This window comes from Colias eurytheme, chromosome 4, assembly GCF_061535395.1.
Source record: "Colias eurytheme isolate Ceu_HAF_F1 chromosome 4, ilColEury1 Martin Lab GWU primary, whole genome shotgun sequence".
Classification (NCBI taxonomy): Eukaryota; Metazoa; Arthropoda; class Insecta; order Lepidoptera; family Pieridae; genus Colias; species Colias eurytheme.
Genome location: NC_142983.1, coordinates 9,288,921 through 9,306,410, shown reverse-complemented (window position 1 = coordinate 9,306,410; position 17,490 = coordinate 9,288,921). Strand labels below are relative to the sequence as shown.

The window sequence follows — 17,490 nt, the reverse complement described above, 5'->3', positions numbered from 1 at the left end:
TGGGAAAGACGTTTCACTGTGAGTCTGTGATACAACGTTTCAAGATGAGATGTAATATATAATGATATCAGGTTGATCTTGTTATAGGCTACACTTTAGTTAATGTTTTATTTTAGACCAATAGGAAAATATGTATAGTAATTAGTATTGGAGCTGCACTGTCTTAGAACTACATGTGGCGTAGGTCTACTTTGTTAATTGTATTACAGAAACATTTTCACATTAAGGGCCGATTTTTCAATGCTTGGATAAAACTTATTCGTCGAATAATGTTTAAAACTACCATTTTAAAAACTTATTCTAATTTCCCGTATTTGACAGTTTAATATTATCGTATAATACTATATTGGAAGGATAAGTTTTAACCAAGCATTGAAAAATCGGCCCTAAACAAAATATGTGGAAATACTGCAATTAAAACAAATAATGTAAATGTTATGTTTTTATTATTTTAAAATAATAAGGCTACTTCGTATGTTTAGGTACACATATAAGTACATACAAGAAGGCCATGAAAATTAATATTCATTATTATTTTTTGCATATTTTCCGTTTTTTATTGATTTTCAGTTCTTCAAACCGTTATTGAAAATCTTCCTCAACCTGCCCAACCTCAACGTCCGAATAACCATACTCTCCATCCCGTCAAACATTACCCAATCTCTCCACAAAGCAAAATAAAATCGTAGGCGTTCACAAGCAATAATATAATCAATTTTCTTATTAATCACAAAAGTTTCGCAAACATTACAAGGGATCTAATTGCCAGCTCCGTAGGCGCGTAATTGAGTTACGACACGGCCACTTAGCGCGATTGAATTTTGGATTGCCGCTCGAATTACTCATGGAAATATATTATTCTATGCAACAATGTAGTTTAAATGTTTAATGAAGTAATCTGATGTGGTGATTTTTAGCGTATAAGTGCTAAGTGCATTTACATCAAGTGAACAAGCAAGAGCATTCTTTCGTGATCTTTTAGTGTAAATGAAAACTCGTATTCAATGTTGTTCAGTATTAGAACATTTCATAGAATCTTTTTGAACGCTCAAAGAACAATGAAATAATGCTCTACGCCTGTTCACGCTAAAATAATTTGACATAGTGGAGTTAGAATGAGCATTACTCGTTTGATCTAAATGCACCGTATCAGATTAAGGGCCGATTTTTCAATGCTTGGTTAAAACTTATCTGTCCAATAAAGTATTACATGATAATATTAAAATGTCACGTAAACTGTCAAATACGGGCAATTAGAATACGTTTTTAAAATGGTAGTTTTATACAATAATCGACGAATAAGTTTTAACCAAGGATTGAAAAATCAGCCCTTACAGATATGTATTATCAAATCAGTATTGGAAAGATTGATAAGCTGTGTGCTTTACCGAATTACTGCTACATTAGGGATATTATAAAAGTATCTATGTATACATTCAAAGACCAGGAAAGGTTACAAATTACAATACAAGTTTTAAGAATTATTAATTTAATTTAGTGACGATAGTGATCACTCAAAAAATATCTGCATGTTCTTTTGTCTTGGTTTTGAACAACCATCATAGTTTATTATAAAATCTGTATTCATGCATGAAGATAAAATATAAGACAGACATTGTTTTTTTTTTATTTGGCATGAAGATTGAAGAGCTAAGAGACGAGAATATATTTTTTACTCTCTTGTATGATATAACTTACATAAATTATAAAGTGCTATTCACAGGAAACACTGCACTGTAAAAAATCTATACTTGTACTTACTATTATGCGATAAATTAAAATTAAAACAATAAATATTTTGTTGCTTTGATTGTTACGACTTATCTCAAAATTATAATTATGCATAAAACAACATTTATGTATTTTACCAAATTGTTTTTCACAGTCAACTATAGGTAGACGTCCTTGGTTAATTATGAATACAATCTATTATAATATTATGCTCATTTTATAAGAAACTAGCTTTCCGCCCTCGGCTTCGCCCGCGCAGTCAAAGAAAAACCCGCATAGTTCCCGTGGGATTTCCGGGATAAAACCTATCCTAAGTCCCGGGGTAAAAAATAGCCTATGTCCTTTCTCGGGTATCAAAATATCTCCATACTAAATTTCATGCAAATTGGTTCAGTAGTTTAGGCGTGATTGAGTAACAGACAGACAGACAGAGTTACTTTCGCATTTATAATATTAGTATGGATAGAATTACATAGTTACCAGTATTAGGTCCATCTCAAAAATTTCAAAATTCGTTTACTACTCTTTTCTTCTTCAAAAATTGTTTAAATGTTATCGACAACTCCAAGCAACGCATTCATTAAACTACGTCTACACGAATGCAAAATAAAAATTCATTATGAAATATTCGCTGTATTAATTAGTGTGACCCGGGCTTTACGGCTGAGCCGAGCCGCAACGCATTGGCCGGGTTTCAACCCTTCCTAGGGCTTCGACAAAGCGACTAATGAACCTTTCAGTTATACCTATAATTAATTAAACCGTCTGCACCTATGGAACTGTGATACCGTACAACCATTCATGGATGGCTCTCTAGACACAACATAATTATGATCATCTTTTTGTTTATGCGTAGCCAATTAATACAATTTTGATGCTAAGCCTTCTGAGAGTAATGGATATGATGAAAATTACGTCTAAAGTATTCAGGGCTGAATGTATGAAGACTGTTGAAAGTGTTGGTACTAGGTAATCTATTTATTTATTAATTTGTACGAAATTGTCATAATATCATGACCAGAAAATGATGTCGCAAAGTTTTTTCACAGTAATCTCTACAAAATTGTTATGCACTATGCAATATAAATTATTTAACAAGTCCTATGTATTATTTTATAATATTATACTGGACATTTTTATTTGTTTTGTTGTAACATAATATAAATTCTCACATTACTTAATTCAATTTATAAAATAACGTAACATTCGATACAAATATTATTTCGGTATACCTACCGACATATTACACCTTTTTATGTACATAATTTGATATTTACGACCCAATATAGATGTTGTAATAAAAATATCCACATTTCTTCACGACACAGCTCCTAATCAATGTCGTTTCTTGATTCCGTCAGTTTTTATGCGATTTTTATATGGATTCGTAAAAATAATACTTTATAGCAAGACCTACCGCAATCATCATAAAAAGCTCATTTTCTTATATTTTCCCCCTAAAATTTCATAGAGTGATATCAAAAACTTTAGAAATATTTTGAGTCCAGGTATATTCCGAGAATCAGGTGTTTATTCATCGCTAAGCCCTTGTCATTTGCCAAAATAATGTGCCTTAATTAAAAAAAAACATCTTATATTGAAAATATTAATAGCTATAGCAACTGCTAAAAGTATTACAAAATGTGAGTTTAAAACTATTGCACCTCCTAGGTAGGTACACAATTATTTGTCTAGATTTTCTTACCACAAACAATTCGTTCCCGATTCTAGTACTTAATTAAATGAAGTCTAATGAAAAAGAAGCCCTATATGAGCACAATAGATTTCCCCTTCTAGAACATCACTTTCTTATTATATACGTCTAAGTATATTTCTTCTTTGTTCAAAAGAAATTTATATAAAACCAAGTCACTCTGCGCAGTCTATAGCATTCGCATTGCAATCAACATAGAGTTAAAGGTAATTGGAGTTTCCTTGCGTATGTAGCATTGCTCTTTACAAAACAAACGCTAAGAATCACTGCACTTCAAGTTACTTTTTAGGCCAAGAGCTTGGAGGATATTATACATATTTATGTATTAAAATGTCTCATAGGAGGCATGTGTCCCTGCAGTGGGAACATGTTTGGGCTGATGATGACGAATATACTGAAATATGATAACTAAATAGCTAATCTACATAATGTTCTTTTAGAATATTATGCCGGTTGGCTTGGTTGGTAGTGGCCCTGCCTTCCAAGCCAGAGGTCGTGGGTTCGATCCCCACCCGGGGCAAATATTTGTGTTATGACCATAGATGTTTGCTCTGTGTCTGGGTGTTAATTATCTATATAAGTATTTATTTAAAATTATATATGTATGTTTATCAGCCATGTGTTATGTGTTTCCATAACACAAGCGAAAGCTTAGTATGGGATCAGATCGTGCCGTGTGTGAAAATTGTCCCGAAATATTTATTTATTTATTTAATATTTAATAGCGGCGGAAATTAGATGAATCATTCAAACACAGTGATTTAGTGGTGTGAAAAATAAGGTTCAAGTGCAAAAAACGTCCCAAATTAATGTATTTGATTAATTAAGCTGTTACTATTAGAAAGCGTTAGGTATCAATCCATATGCAACCTTTTCAGTTAAAAGGCGCAACACACATGTGCTATTTGGTTAGTAGTTCTTCACATTTAATACATATTATATTTACTTTAAAAATTGCTACTATTTTCGTGATCATGTCTATGCTAAAAAATTAATATTTTTCTAAACTTTCTTACACTAAAATATCAATCAACAACATCTTTTCAAAACTGAAAATACTCGTAATAATTGAAAAGCGTACCATCTCTTGAACTTTACTTGCCCCCAGGGTCAAGCCAAGGCGGCCATGTTTGATCCTTATTTACAAGGCGGGAAAAGTAAGTTACGAAGCGAAACGATTGATTGTTGCCGGCGACCTCGGGAGATTGCACTGTGCAATTTTACTTTTGCACACCGAGTCTTGGTGCAAATTTAATATATCAATACGCTGGAACGAATTGAATATGATTGTAATTGTACTTATGTTTAACTTTACCATAAAGAGAATATTGTTTATTAAACCTCTAATGTTTTAAAAAATATAAATATAAAAATATATGCCGGAAATCTGATGCAAATAGGGTCGATAGTGTGTGGTAAATTTGATTCGAACAGGGTCGACAATGTGCGTGTTTACTCGGAGTTCATAATTATTTGATAAATTTTCAACAAAATAACTGCGATATGTTTACATTTCTGCTCTTTTTGATAATGCTTAATAATAATTTAGACATATTATTATCCATACTAATATTATAAATGCGAAAGTAACTCTGTCTGTCTGTCTGTTACTCAATCACGCCTAAACTACTGAACCAATTTTCATGAAATTTGGTATGGAGATATTTTGATACCCGAGAAAGGTATAGGCTACTTTGTATGTACCACGGGCGAAGCCGGGGCGGACCGCTAGTGTTATATAAATCCAATTCAACCTTACATATCTTTATGTAGATAAAGTATAGGTATATATTTTATGAATAGGTATATTCTATGGAAATTTACAAAGTCTATCACAACAACATTGTATCTATGAATAGGAATGAAGAGTATAGAAGAAATAGGAAATAGACGTCGCTGATCATCACGAAGACAATGCAGTTCAATTGACAATACACAACAAGTTATTACAACAACAAAAAGTCGCCTATTCCGCGTACAAGTCCGCCGCAAAGCGGGCAAAGCATTACCGCATTTGGAGGGATGGTTTTCAATTGTGGCAATTAGGGTTAGGAAGCATGGACCGGACAAATTCAGCATCCAGCAGGCTTTCAATTAACGTGCATTGTTTCGTGGAACTGCTTACGTCACGATATGGGCCCGTAGCTGTATTGTACTAACCGTTTGGCTAAACAGATGTCCTTTGTTCAAATAAATTAAAAAAGTGTGAACCAGTGAACCCTGAGGTACCTACATGTTATTTGAAAAAGCTCTATCTATCAATTTTTGAGGCAATCGTTGTTCTTACGAATTGTGTCATATCCCTTCAGAAGTTTATTAAACAGCACAATATCTACTTACTTCTATGAATAAAAAGTAGCTATAAATAAAATCTGAACCCGCGAATATGTGATATTCGTGGGTGATAAAAAAATATAAAATTATAAGTATGTAGGTACAACATAAAGCTATGCCACATACACAACATGTAAGGAGCATACTCGAGACATGAAAATATTAAACCAGCAATTAATTCCAGCGAGATCAAACGAAATCCAAACGCTTAATAACAATCATACATCCAGGAACGCGATCCGGGCCAAAACAACCGATTCAATTATGATAACCGCATTTCGGTTAGACGCGAGTCATAAACAAGACAAAGCCGGAAATCAACGCAGATATGCATAAAGGCAAAAGATCTACACTGGATCTATAACAAAAATAATAAAATTGGAGTGTATGTTTGTAATAAATATAATAAACGCTTTTTTATTGAATCTATACACGGTACATATACCAAAATAGTCATTTTTACAATTTTTGTTTGTCTGTTTGTTCCGGTTAATCTCAGCAGGAGCAGCTAGACCGATTTTAACGAGACTTTCACAGACAGATAGCTGATGTAATAAGGAACTTATACTACTTTTAATGCTGTTATTCCCAAAGGAACATTAGGATTAAATAAATAATAAATAAATAAATAAATAAATAAATATTATAGGACATTATTACACAAATCGACCTAGTCCCACAGTAAGCTCAATTAAGGCTTGTGTTGTGGGTACTAGGCGACGATAAATATAATATTTAATAATAAATACATATATAGATAATAACACCCAGACCCAAGAACAAATAATTGAGTTCATCACACAAATATTTGCCCTGACCGGGGATCGAACCCGGGACCGTCGGCTCAGTAGGCAGATACTTTACCACTGCGCCAACCGCGTCGTCAAAAATTAAAAGGAAAAACTCATTTATGCTGGTGAATCCGCAGGACGCAGCTAGCTTTAAGTATTTTCGCGCACAAATCACGCGAACTTACCGGTGCGTTGCCTATGCTGACATTAATTTGAATAAATGTAAGCAAAGCAGAGCTAAACTAATAATTTATCTGAAGATGTAGCGCAGACTCAAAAGTAGAAGTTTCCTTTTATAAATATCTTGTTATGTCGTATGAAATAGAATTTAGACGATTCAATTTTTAAATTTTTAGTTTAATAATTTTTTCAAAATTTTTTATCAAGTGTTTGCAAGTCAATAGAAGACAATATGTTATGGATATCATTGGTCATGATCAAAAGCGAATCTCATAGAGTCGTCTCTATATTTTTTTATACGTTGCACTATAAAAAGTTTTTTATATTTTACATCATATTGTCTTAAAGAATGAAACAAATATTTATTTTACATCATAATATTGATGTTGCTTTATTGATTATGGTTTAAATATTATATTTTGCTGTTTTCATAAACTCATGCAATTTATTATGCTCCTGAGAGACAGTGTTTGATATTCGATAACATATTTACTTGGCACAATTACAATATTTTATTTTCTATTATTATTTTCTATACATTGTAAGTTATTTTTTCTAACAGTTGATCTTATACAAATCTGTCAAGACGTAAGGATTAAGGCTCAGAGGCGCTTGTCCCACCGTTTGGAGCCTCTCCAAAAAACTTTAGTGAAATAATCTAAACTTGTGCGCTTGTGGCTTGACGCTTAAGTAAAAAGTTAGTGGAACAAGGTTTTCTAAAAGTATTTAAAGTTAGATAGTCGCCAACTATGAGGAGTGTTATAGCGTCTTAACAAATTATGTGATAACGTCCAGCCCTAAGATATAATATATTCTTTTAACGGTGCATTTACATCAAACGAACATAGAGCTAGAGCATTCTTCCGTGTTCTTTTAGTATGGGTAAACGAAAACAAATTTCAATTCAGTATCAAAATATTATAATACGCAATGTTCAAATATTAGAACATTGCATAGTACTAGCCGTAAACGTTTAAACAATTTTTAAAATCGTTAGACTATCTTCGTTATAATAGTTCCTGAGATAAGCGTGTTCAAATAAACACCTTCTGCTTTATATTGTTAGTATAAATTTCTATATAAGTAGGTACATAATTTTGAATAAGTTTCGCTATTGTATCTATTTCTGGCTACGTCATTATTACAAGTTCTTGATTAAATTTGTCAAAAGTTGACGTAAGGTGAAACAGCGCACGACAAACGAACGGGTGACGCTTGAAATGGCAAATTATTAAAGTTTACAACAAAGGGTGTATCTATATTTATCCTTGTTACGTTATATATTATAGCTAGCTTTCCGCGCGCAGTTTTGCCCGCGTAGTAAACGAAAACTAGACTTACGTAGTTTCTGTGGAATCACCGGGAAAAAACTATTCTGTAACCTTACTCAGGTCTCAAACCATATATTATGTACGTAGGTACTAAATTTCTATCAAATCGGTTCACTGGTTTAGACGTGTAGAAAAGACAAACAGAGTTACTTTCTCATTTCTAATAATAATAATAATTAGTCTCAAACATAAACTGTACAAAATTTCATTCAAATCGGTGAAGATGTGAAGAAAAGACAGACAGACGGAGTTTCTCATTTATAATATTAGTTAGGTCGCCGACAATATGTTTAGTTAACGGGGTGTTGTGAATTAGAGTGACGTGTGTACGATAATTTGAAGACATTAACGCGTTAACACTCACCAGTAGAGGCGAGATTTAACACCAGTCCACACTCGATTTCGACAAGGGTTCGCCTATGAGTCGTATTTCAAACATTTCACGATAACGAATTCATATTTAACAGTTATCTATAGGTATAATTAAAATGAATCGCCAAATGTGTAGTTAAGCGCAAAGCTTGAGAACGGCTCAACTGATTTCGTTTTTTTTTATTATATTCCTTGAAGTACGAGGTTGTTTGTTATGGAGAGAACGAACTGACAAAATTATAATATAATAGATAGATACTTTTGTGGTTATATGAATTGATAAAATTTTCAACGAAATATGTCAAAATTTTTGCTCAAATAAATTTTACAGTACTAGTAACTGTACTGTAAAATTTACAGTACAGTTACTAGTACTGTAAAATTTATTATTTTGTCAAAAATTAAAACTTTTAATAAGTTTTAATTTTTGACAAAATTAATCTTGCCACAAGGTAAATTGTAATATTGAGGTGTTTAAATTCGATAGACCCTTATAATTTTGCTACCTAATAGATGGAACAGTAATCGAGAGTGATTAATATTGCTCTGTCATTTACAGAAACTAAAATTTAAACAGATGTTCTTAGTTATAGGAAATGCTTATCAAATTCGGTCTTCTCGGTGATATAATTCAATTTAACTTTATAATTCACATTTTACGGTATTACCTCTACATAGAAGGGATCTGTTTTGATTCATAAATAGTTGAGCAATCAAAATCAAACCAAACGTAAGCAGAATGAATATATCCCCTTGCCTATTTACATCAAAATCTACTAAATCTATGTATTACTAGCAGTCCGCCCCGGCTTCGCCCGTGGTACATGTTTACGTTTTCTCTACATAAGAACCATCCTCGTACTTCAAGGAATATAATAAAAAAAGAATCATCGAAATCGGTTTAGCCGTTCTCGAGTTATGCGCTTACCAACACATTTTGCGATTCATTTTTATATATAAGATTAAATAGTTTTTGTAAATAATCAAATAAGTAATGAAATAACCGTTTATTTCATAACTATTCTTATTCAAAAGCAAAGTATAATATCGAAAATCTTTGGACATAACATCCTTTTAACATAATTATGTTTGATTCAAACCTATTCAAATGTAGTTCGTGTTTAATCTTTTCCGCATACTAAAGTTTTTAGGACAATGCTTCAAAAACTACGAAAAGCTTCTTATAAAAGGGTAAAAGAAAACTTTTAGGATTATACGCTGAATAGGTATTAAGACACACAAATGTGTGCGAGTTTGTTGTATTTTCTATTTGAATTAAAAATGTTAAAAATATTATTGTTTGTCTTTTTGGTATGTTAATACGAAACGTATGTTTATTATGATTTCTTTGATCATTTTTTGTTAATTGAATGGCTAAATACTGACAAGTATTGTATCTTTATATTATATTTCGCGTTGTAACATATTATTACAAGATAAAATACCACTTTATCGACTTTAAAAATACCTCGAAAATCCTCGCAACATCCCAGGCAAGCCTCATCAAAATACGTCTAGTGCTTTTCGCATGAAAGAGTAACATAGATGAACCTATCCTCACAAACATTCGCGATTATAATATTATCATAGCTGACATTATTAAAACCTAACGATCGTTATCACCATTTCACCTCATTCAATATTACAAGGAACTTGGTTTCCGGTTGTTCCACAAAGCGAGACGTAATCTCGGTTATTTCAAGTACATTCAGACTATTTGGGGCTCCTTTAGTCTTGAATAAACGATTTTTGCTCATTGACTGTAGAACGCTTGCTTTGTTTTGGCTAACTCTGCTTTTGTTATCTGGTAACCATGTGCTCAGCATTTTGTAGGATAATGCCAAAAAAAACATTTAGGTCAAGGTAAAGTCGGTACAAAACGTTTGATGTCTATAAATAATACATTATAATACAATACGCTTACGCTCATGAAAAATATCAAAGTTTGTGATACATAATATGCATGCCAAATTCGTAATGCACGTTCGTAAAAGAAAGCAAATAAAATAATACTAATTTTAGTATATGGACCTTTCACCGAGAATGTATTGAGTATACCTAAATGAAATTCTAGCATTAGATAAATCTGTATAAATAATAGGGTTGTTGAGGATTCCTCTTCCGCTTCCTCATAATGCGGAAGTTCCGCAATATTTTGAGTTCCTCTACCGTTACCGCATCCTCAAAAATGAAAATAAAAAAATCCTCTTCCGCTATCGCTTCCTCAAAATTTAGAGGAAATTTATGAGGATGCTGATCCGATCGGGCGGCGAATTTACAAAGCCTATTTAGACTAACTATGTATTTGAGTTACGAGTCGGGCTCCACTAACGAGCAAGAGTAGAGTCTTACCGAAATATTTATATCTGCGCCTAACACTTATCTCTAAACATAATAATATAACATTTTCTCTCATACTCAGAAGAAACATATATTTTACCAAATTATGTGTGTCAAAAGTCATTTTAAATTAAAAAACAAACTATGTAGTTGTTTAAGCTTACATAATATCTACCAGTTAGTTTTTTTTTGTGGAAATCGCCTAATGTCGCTTCTGGCACTGAGATAGATTAGGTTTTTTCGAGTAATATGCATAAACAAAAGCTCATCTGAGTCCGGCTCGTGACTCAAATAGTATAGTACTTAGAGGCTTTGTAAATTCGCGATCGGGCGAGCTAACCTCCCCTAACCAAACATCAATATGTAGAGACAGGAGAATGGCTTTTGTTTTAATTTTAAAAGTTTTTGTTTTTTAATTATGATTATAATTTCCTATCATCCTCATCCTCATCCGCTTCCTCTTCCGCTTCCTCATCCGCATCCTCTTCCTCAAAAAAATATCCTCTTCCTCATCCGCATCCCCTAAATTTGTGTGTGAAAATTCCTCTTCCTCCTCCTCTTCCTCATAATCACTTCCTCAACAACCCAAATAAATAAACAGAAGATGCATAAACCTCATAAATTGCAGAAAAATTACAAACAAGCATGCACACATGCACATAATATGCACTTGCAAGATTTCGCACGTCACACACGACCTACCGATCCACAATTCAGAAGCATTCTAATCCAAGAGTCGGGAAAGTGAAACTAATCGCCTCGGAATTCTTCAGCAAATACTTCACTATGACTTTATTCACGGGCCATTAGTCCGGCTCAAATGAATATTGATGGTAACCCCATTTAGCTCAGTTCAGTGCTCGATATTAAGCGAAACTTCGATAAGACGGGATCGATAAAGTTTTAGTTCCGATTGTTTCACAATCAAACAGCTTGATAATGACTTTGTATTTATTGCGTCGTGTATTTCGTAATCAACGTGGGTTGTATTGAAAAAGTTGTACGTAGTATTTGATTGTTTTTGTAGTTGGCTTTTATTTAAACGGTTTTTGGATACTGAAATAATCAGTGGAATAATAGCCAATACACGTATCTGTAATAAAGCATGTTTTTGGAAAGCATACAATGTTCTGTTTGAATACGTAATAAGGATAAGTAATAAGGAGCTAATGTTGAAGTTTTGTCGTAAACTATATTTTCATTGTTATTTAATTATTTATCACATCGTTTTAAAATACTGTATTATGCATCCATACAATTAAATATTTTTAAATGTCTCATACTCACTTATATGCGCCAGCTTGTCGACTTATGATGAACCTGTAATAAACATAGCTTTTATTGTAGGAGTATTATAATAGATTGACACAAAAAAACTAATGAAATAATGAAAAAATATATTTTTATAGCAAACGTTTTATGTATTTTCTATAACGAATGCTATAAAGGGCATTATAAAATGCTTAAATATCCATGTAGCTTAAAATTTAAAACATTGTTTGTCACTTAAAAGTTGTTACCCAATATATTTTCATCATACTTTTAGATCGATTTACAATTATATTGTTTAAGCCCAAAGTAATAAGGGTTAAAATTGCTTAATGAGACCATCTTAACATAACAACGTCGTAGGTAAGCCCATTATATAAGTAGCCAAATACGCTGATTCACCTCCTGCTCCAAATTATCCCCTAATCGTCTTTAAAACTGATGACAAATGCTTTCAAATTCACATAATGAATAAGACTAAAGCGTTTCACCTTCATTAACAAGGAAGCAAGTTCATACACCATCGCATTTGATCTTAGGCTATGATTTATTTACAGCGGTAGCGATAGCGTGGAAAAGAAAAATAAAAAAAAAGACGTGTGGCACTCGGGGACTGCCGCGGTAAAGCTATTGCATAGCATGCCTTCAAGCCACACCTCCGTGCCCGTCGGAGTAAGGAGCGTGAGGTTTTTTTGTTACGGAATTTCTGGATTCGGTCCCCGCGCTCAAGGCCCGCGATAGAAGCTATGCAATAGCACAGTATTACAATATTGCAATACTGTGGCAATAGCTTAATAATAACTGTGTACTCTTTTAATAATTCATTGGTATATGGATTTTGAGTGTTTCAATAACTTTAAATTAACAAGAACTATTCTAAAAATCTGAGCCTTGGAATAAACAGACAATATATCCATGAAATTAGTTTTAAATCAAACTCTCTCGTTAGTTAGTTAGGAGCATATTTCCGCAAAAAAAGCAAACACTATCTTCAAGCTTAAAAATAAAGAATATAATCATTAACATGCCACTCTCTCTTATTACGTCTACATAATTACATGACTCTGTTAGTATTAAGTATCACTTTAAATACTGATCGCTTCTCTTATTAATATATGAGTTTCACAAATTGGACTCAGCGGAGTGATCACGCGCTAGTGTCAGCGCTTCCAGTTCTCTCGTTAGCGAACAAACACGAGCGAACGCGAAATTAAAACCTTTATCCTTTGTGATATCTAGTGATTGACTTTTGTCGTAATTTGTCCGTGTTTTCTACGCGTACATAGATAATTTTTGGAATTCGATTTTTAGTTGTCTGTTGATATTAATATGTTCAAATAGTAAGCCTTTGGGAATGCCTAAACCTGCTTACTATAATCCAAATACTTTTATCTAATAATGGCAACTCGCAACAGTTGATGTTGAGATATTATTTTAGAAAAATATTTAAATAAAAGGTATAGATTGTTAATGACAGTTATAGAACCAACTTGGTTGTAGGTGCTATCATGCCGAAAGTTTGGTCGCACATATAAATGTGTTTATATAAGGTATAAACCTAAGATACATAAGATATGATTTTATGAGCAATAAAACGAAGCTGTTATGAGACAAGGCTGTATATAGAGACAGTCACCATAGACTCATTATTCTTCTTTCATTGACACTTAAAAATTAATACAAATTCACGAATTTTGCCGAAAATTTAACGCCTCTATCTACCAGCAGTCCACACATTTATAGGTTAAGAGGTACAATTGTAAGGTTAGAACAACTAAAACCTCTCAGTACACAGCATACAAAAGCTCACTCTGGCCATAATTACAACGATTGTTCACATTCAGACGCTCGTCAACGTGAAGGGCCTTTTCGAAAATAAAGCGATCTTTGCTTGGGCAATGTGATCTCGCTCTTAGGTGGTAAGGTCCAGAAATGTGTATATAAATAAAAGTTGATTATTTTCCTTGCAACGCCATAAAGATTATCAATTTATTGGTAGCAAATGTTTTTGGAATAGGTAGTTAATTTTAAAATTTTAACTCAAATATTAACGGCATAGGACATGGGGATTAAAAGGGCGTTGTATGCGTTCGAACATTATTATTTATTGCGCCATGATTTCATTTAAAAACTAGCGGTCCGCCCCGGCTTCGCCCGTGGTACATATTTACGTTTTCTCTACATAAAAACCATCCTCGTACTTCAAGGAATATAATAAAAAAAGAATTATCGAAATCGGTTCAGCCGTTCTCGAGTTATGCGCTTACCAACACATTTTGCGATTCATTTTTATATATAAGATAACCTGACTAACTGCATATAACATTCAGGAAGTTAATCTCCACAAAAAACAGTTCAGTTGCTATGAAGATTAGCCGGAACGAACACTCACACAAACAGATGATTTTTATAAGAAAAACATACTCTACAGTAATTTTATTTCTTACTAGAATACTCATAGTCCGGGATACATCGCCCATTTTTGCAAGTGATTACTATCAAGCTAATTTTTCGTGACTAGCTATAATTTGATGAGATGCCCAATAATTTCATGTACGAAACTCTCGATTGTGGTAGCTTACAGAGGTAACAAGGATAAAAATTTTTGATTTGACGGTTCTCAAATATTTATTACGCAATTTGTAGGACAATATGTCTGTTGAATTATATAAGTATTAAATAAGTGAAAATAAAAAAATCAGCTGGTTAGTAATCATTTATGATGACTTCGTTATCGATACACATTGGAAAGGGGGACTCTTTGATCAAACCATAGATTTTGTAGGACAAATATTTTTTCGAATAATTTAGATAATTATCTTGAGATTGAACAAAAAAAAACATTCAGTTAGTAATTAATATTTGAGAACCATCAAATCAAAATATTTTATCCTTGTTTCCTCTGGTAGCTACCACAATCGAGAGTTTCGTACATGAAATTATTGGTCATCTTATCAAAATAAAGCTACTCACGAAAAATTAGCTTGATAGTAATCACTTGCAAAAATGGGCGATGTATCCCGGACTATCATTTTCATCGCAACAGTAACCTTGATCCATCACCTGTCAGGTTTCACCTATTTTCGAATAAAACAAAAGTTTTTGCGTGTAATATTTCTTAACATTGTGACAGCGTAACTTTCTGTAACGGATGACTAGCTTCCGTTAGTATATTATTTTTTCGAGTTCCATAGTAATATACTTAGTATTAAAGAAACTTTAGTGCTTATGTTTTTTGTACTTTCCTACTTAATTTTAATTTTATGCAGATTTTCAGCATATATGTACGGAACCCTTTAGGAAACGATTTCAACTCGTATTTGATCGATTTTATTGCTTAATTTCAGTTCTACGCTTGTTAAGCTTTTTTTGTAACCATAGATACATACTAACTAACTAACCATTTTATAAGCCCCTAAGTACCCTTACGACCGATATATATATATATATATATAGATACAAACGCAAAACTAAAAGGCTGTTACAATCATAATAGCGACTTTTCAAAAGCTTTAGATTAAACTCGAATATAAAATAACATCAAAGGGAAATAATATTAACGTGCATACCAAATTCTGTGCGGCCGTATGTTCTGCCCCATCGGGGTATAATCCGCTTAACAGCATCTACTCGAAAAAGCTTCCACTTAAGTAACTTAAACCTACTTGAATAGATATGGAATTTTCAGCTGGGACTTAGCAGAAAATTACGTTAAGTTTTCTGTTGAAATGTAAAATAGGTAACCGGAGACGATTTTAGAATTAGATTTATAGTTTCGAGTTTAATTCTAGTATTGTACAGAACGGTTGAGTGATCTATTTGTACTATTAAAAAAGTTATGTTAAAACTACATTGAAGTCAAGTTGTCTTGTATTACAAAATATCGATAGGTAGGTAATTATGTGGTTGAAGTATATGATTTACACATTTTTATATCTCTTCAAGTATTGTAAGCCTAAATTTTTAAACAATTTTACACAAAAAGGTTCAGAAAAGTAAAACTTCACATATCGAAGGATTGATATTATTATGTAAATTAACGAGTATCATACAATTTTAGGATACTCAATTATGTTATACCCGAAAAGAATTAGAAGGTATCTACGACTCAAAATTAAATTCATAGTAAATTCTAGATACCAGAGGAGTTGTGTTAGTTGTTCATTAGAACAAGAACAAGAGGTAGAGCTTAGAATTAGTAGTATTCTAAGGGATAGAGCATGACCATTGAGAGCAGCATGCCCTTACACTTAGCCTATACAAATACATTACTCATTACTAATACTTACTTGATAAAAAAATATCCAAGTCACGGTACTACAAAAACACAGCGCGGATACGATACACACTAAAAATTTCGGTCAAAATCAAAAATAAAGAAATCTAAATCAAAAAGACTACATATAAAACACACAACACAAAAATTAAACTAAAATTTTAGTCACATTTCTCCACCATTCGTCTATCAACTGTCAAATTTTCATTCAACCTTTTTCAAATGGTCGGAAAACGTCAATTATTGATAATGGCCGCTTTTTAAAGCATGAGGTTACATATTATAATATTATATAGAAACTTTTTATCATATTCCGTACAATTTATAACAGGATTTTATTTTTGTCCTCTATAATAATTATTTAAAAAAAATAGACAGACACAGAGTACACGTTTATAGTTTTTGAATATTTTTTAATGTAGCAAGAAATTTGCTTGCTTATTTACTTATCCCTTTTTTTTTATTGTGTGATAGGGAAGCGCTTGACCACGATCTCGCCTGATGGTAAGCTGAGATGTGGCCTATGATGGAGCGCGCTTCCCTAGAAGGTACCCGTTCACTCTTCGCTTGAAGATCCCCATATTGTACTCGTCGGGGAACACATACTCAGGAAGCATGTTCCAGTCCCTCGCGGTTCGGATGAAGAAAATCCCGTTAGTAGTTTTATTTTTTCGTGGAAACGTTTTTCTTTTTAATATACCTTAAACCATACCTTAAACTTTTATGTTTCGCTTTATTTATTTTTCCCTTGGATACATATTTTTTAAATAATATCAGTTTTTTAAGCAACTTCTAACATCTTCGTCACTCGCGTCAATCAATCAATACTATAACTATAGCTTTAGGTACCAAATTCCATATAGATCCGACCAACTATTGCTTGAAAGAATAACAAACATCAAGACCATACTTCATTAATAACCTTCGCTTTTAATTATTATTTGTTGAATCATACCCGCTTCGCTTTCACATAACTCTACTTTTTTCCAAGTACCTATGTGTTTAAATAGCCAAAAAAATTGTTGGCTTCATAATAAATACAAAGTGTCTTCCAATATCGCTACACTGTCAAGTGATTTGATGGAGCCTTCGTACTTAGAAACATAACAAAAAAAAATGTTGTGTGGTTTTATGAAACCACGGTAAAAGTGA

General features: G+C 32.6%; 1 protein-coding gene across 1 annotated transcript in view; it reads right to left on the bottom strand.

Annotated features, from left to right (window-relative positions):
• The window catches only part of LOC149909143 (CUGBP Elav-like family member 2), a 291,622-nt gene extending 279,509 nt beyond the window's left edge, over positions 1–12,113 (bottom strand). The window contains exon 1 of the mRNA XM_090101384.1: positions 12,081–12,113. The gene's annotated coding sequence lies outside the window, so the exon portion shown is untranslated. The remainder of the gene's footprint in view (positions 1–12,080) is intronic.
• Between the last annotated feature and the right edge of the window lie 5,377 nt (positions 12,114–17,490).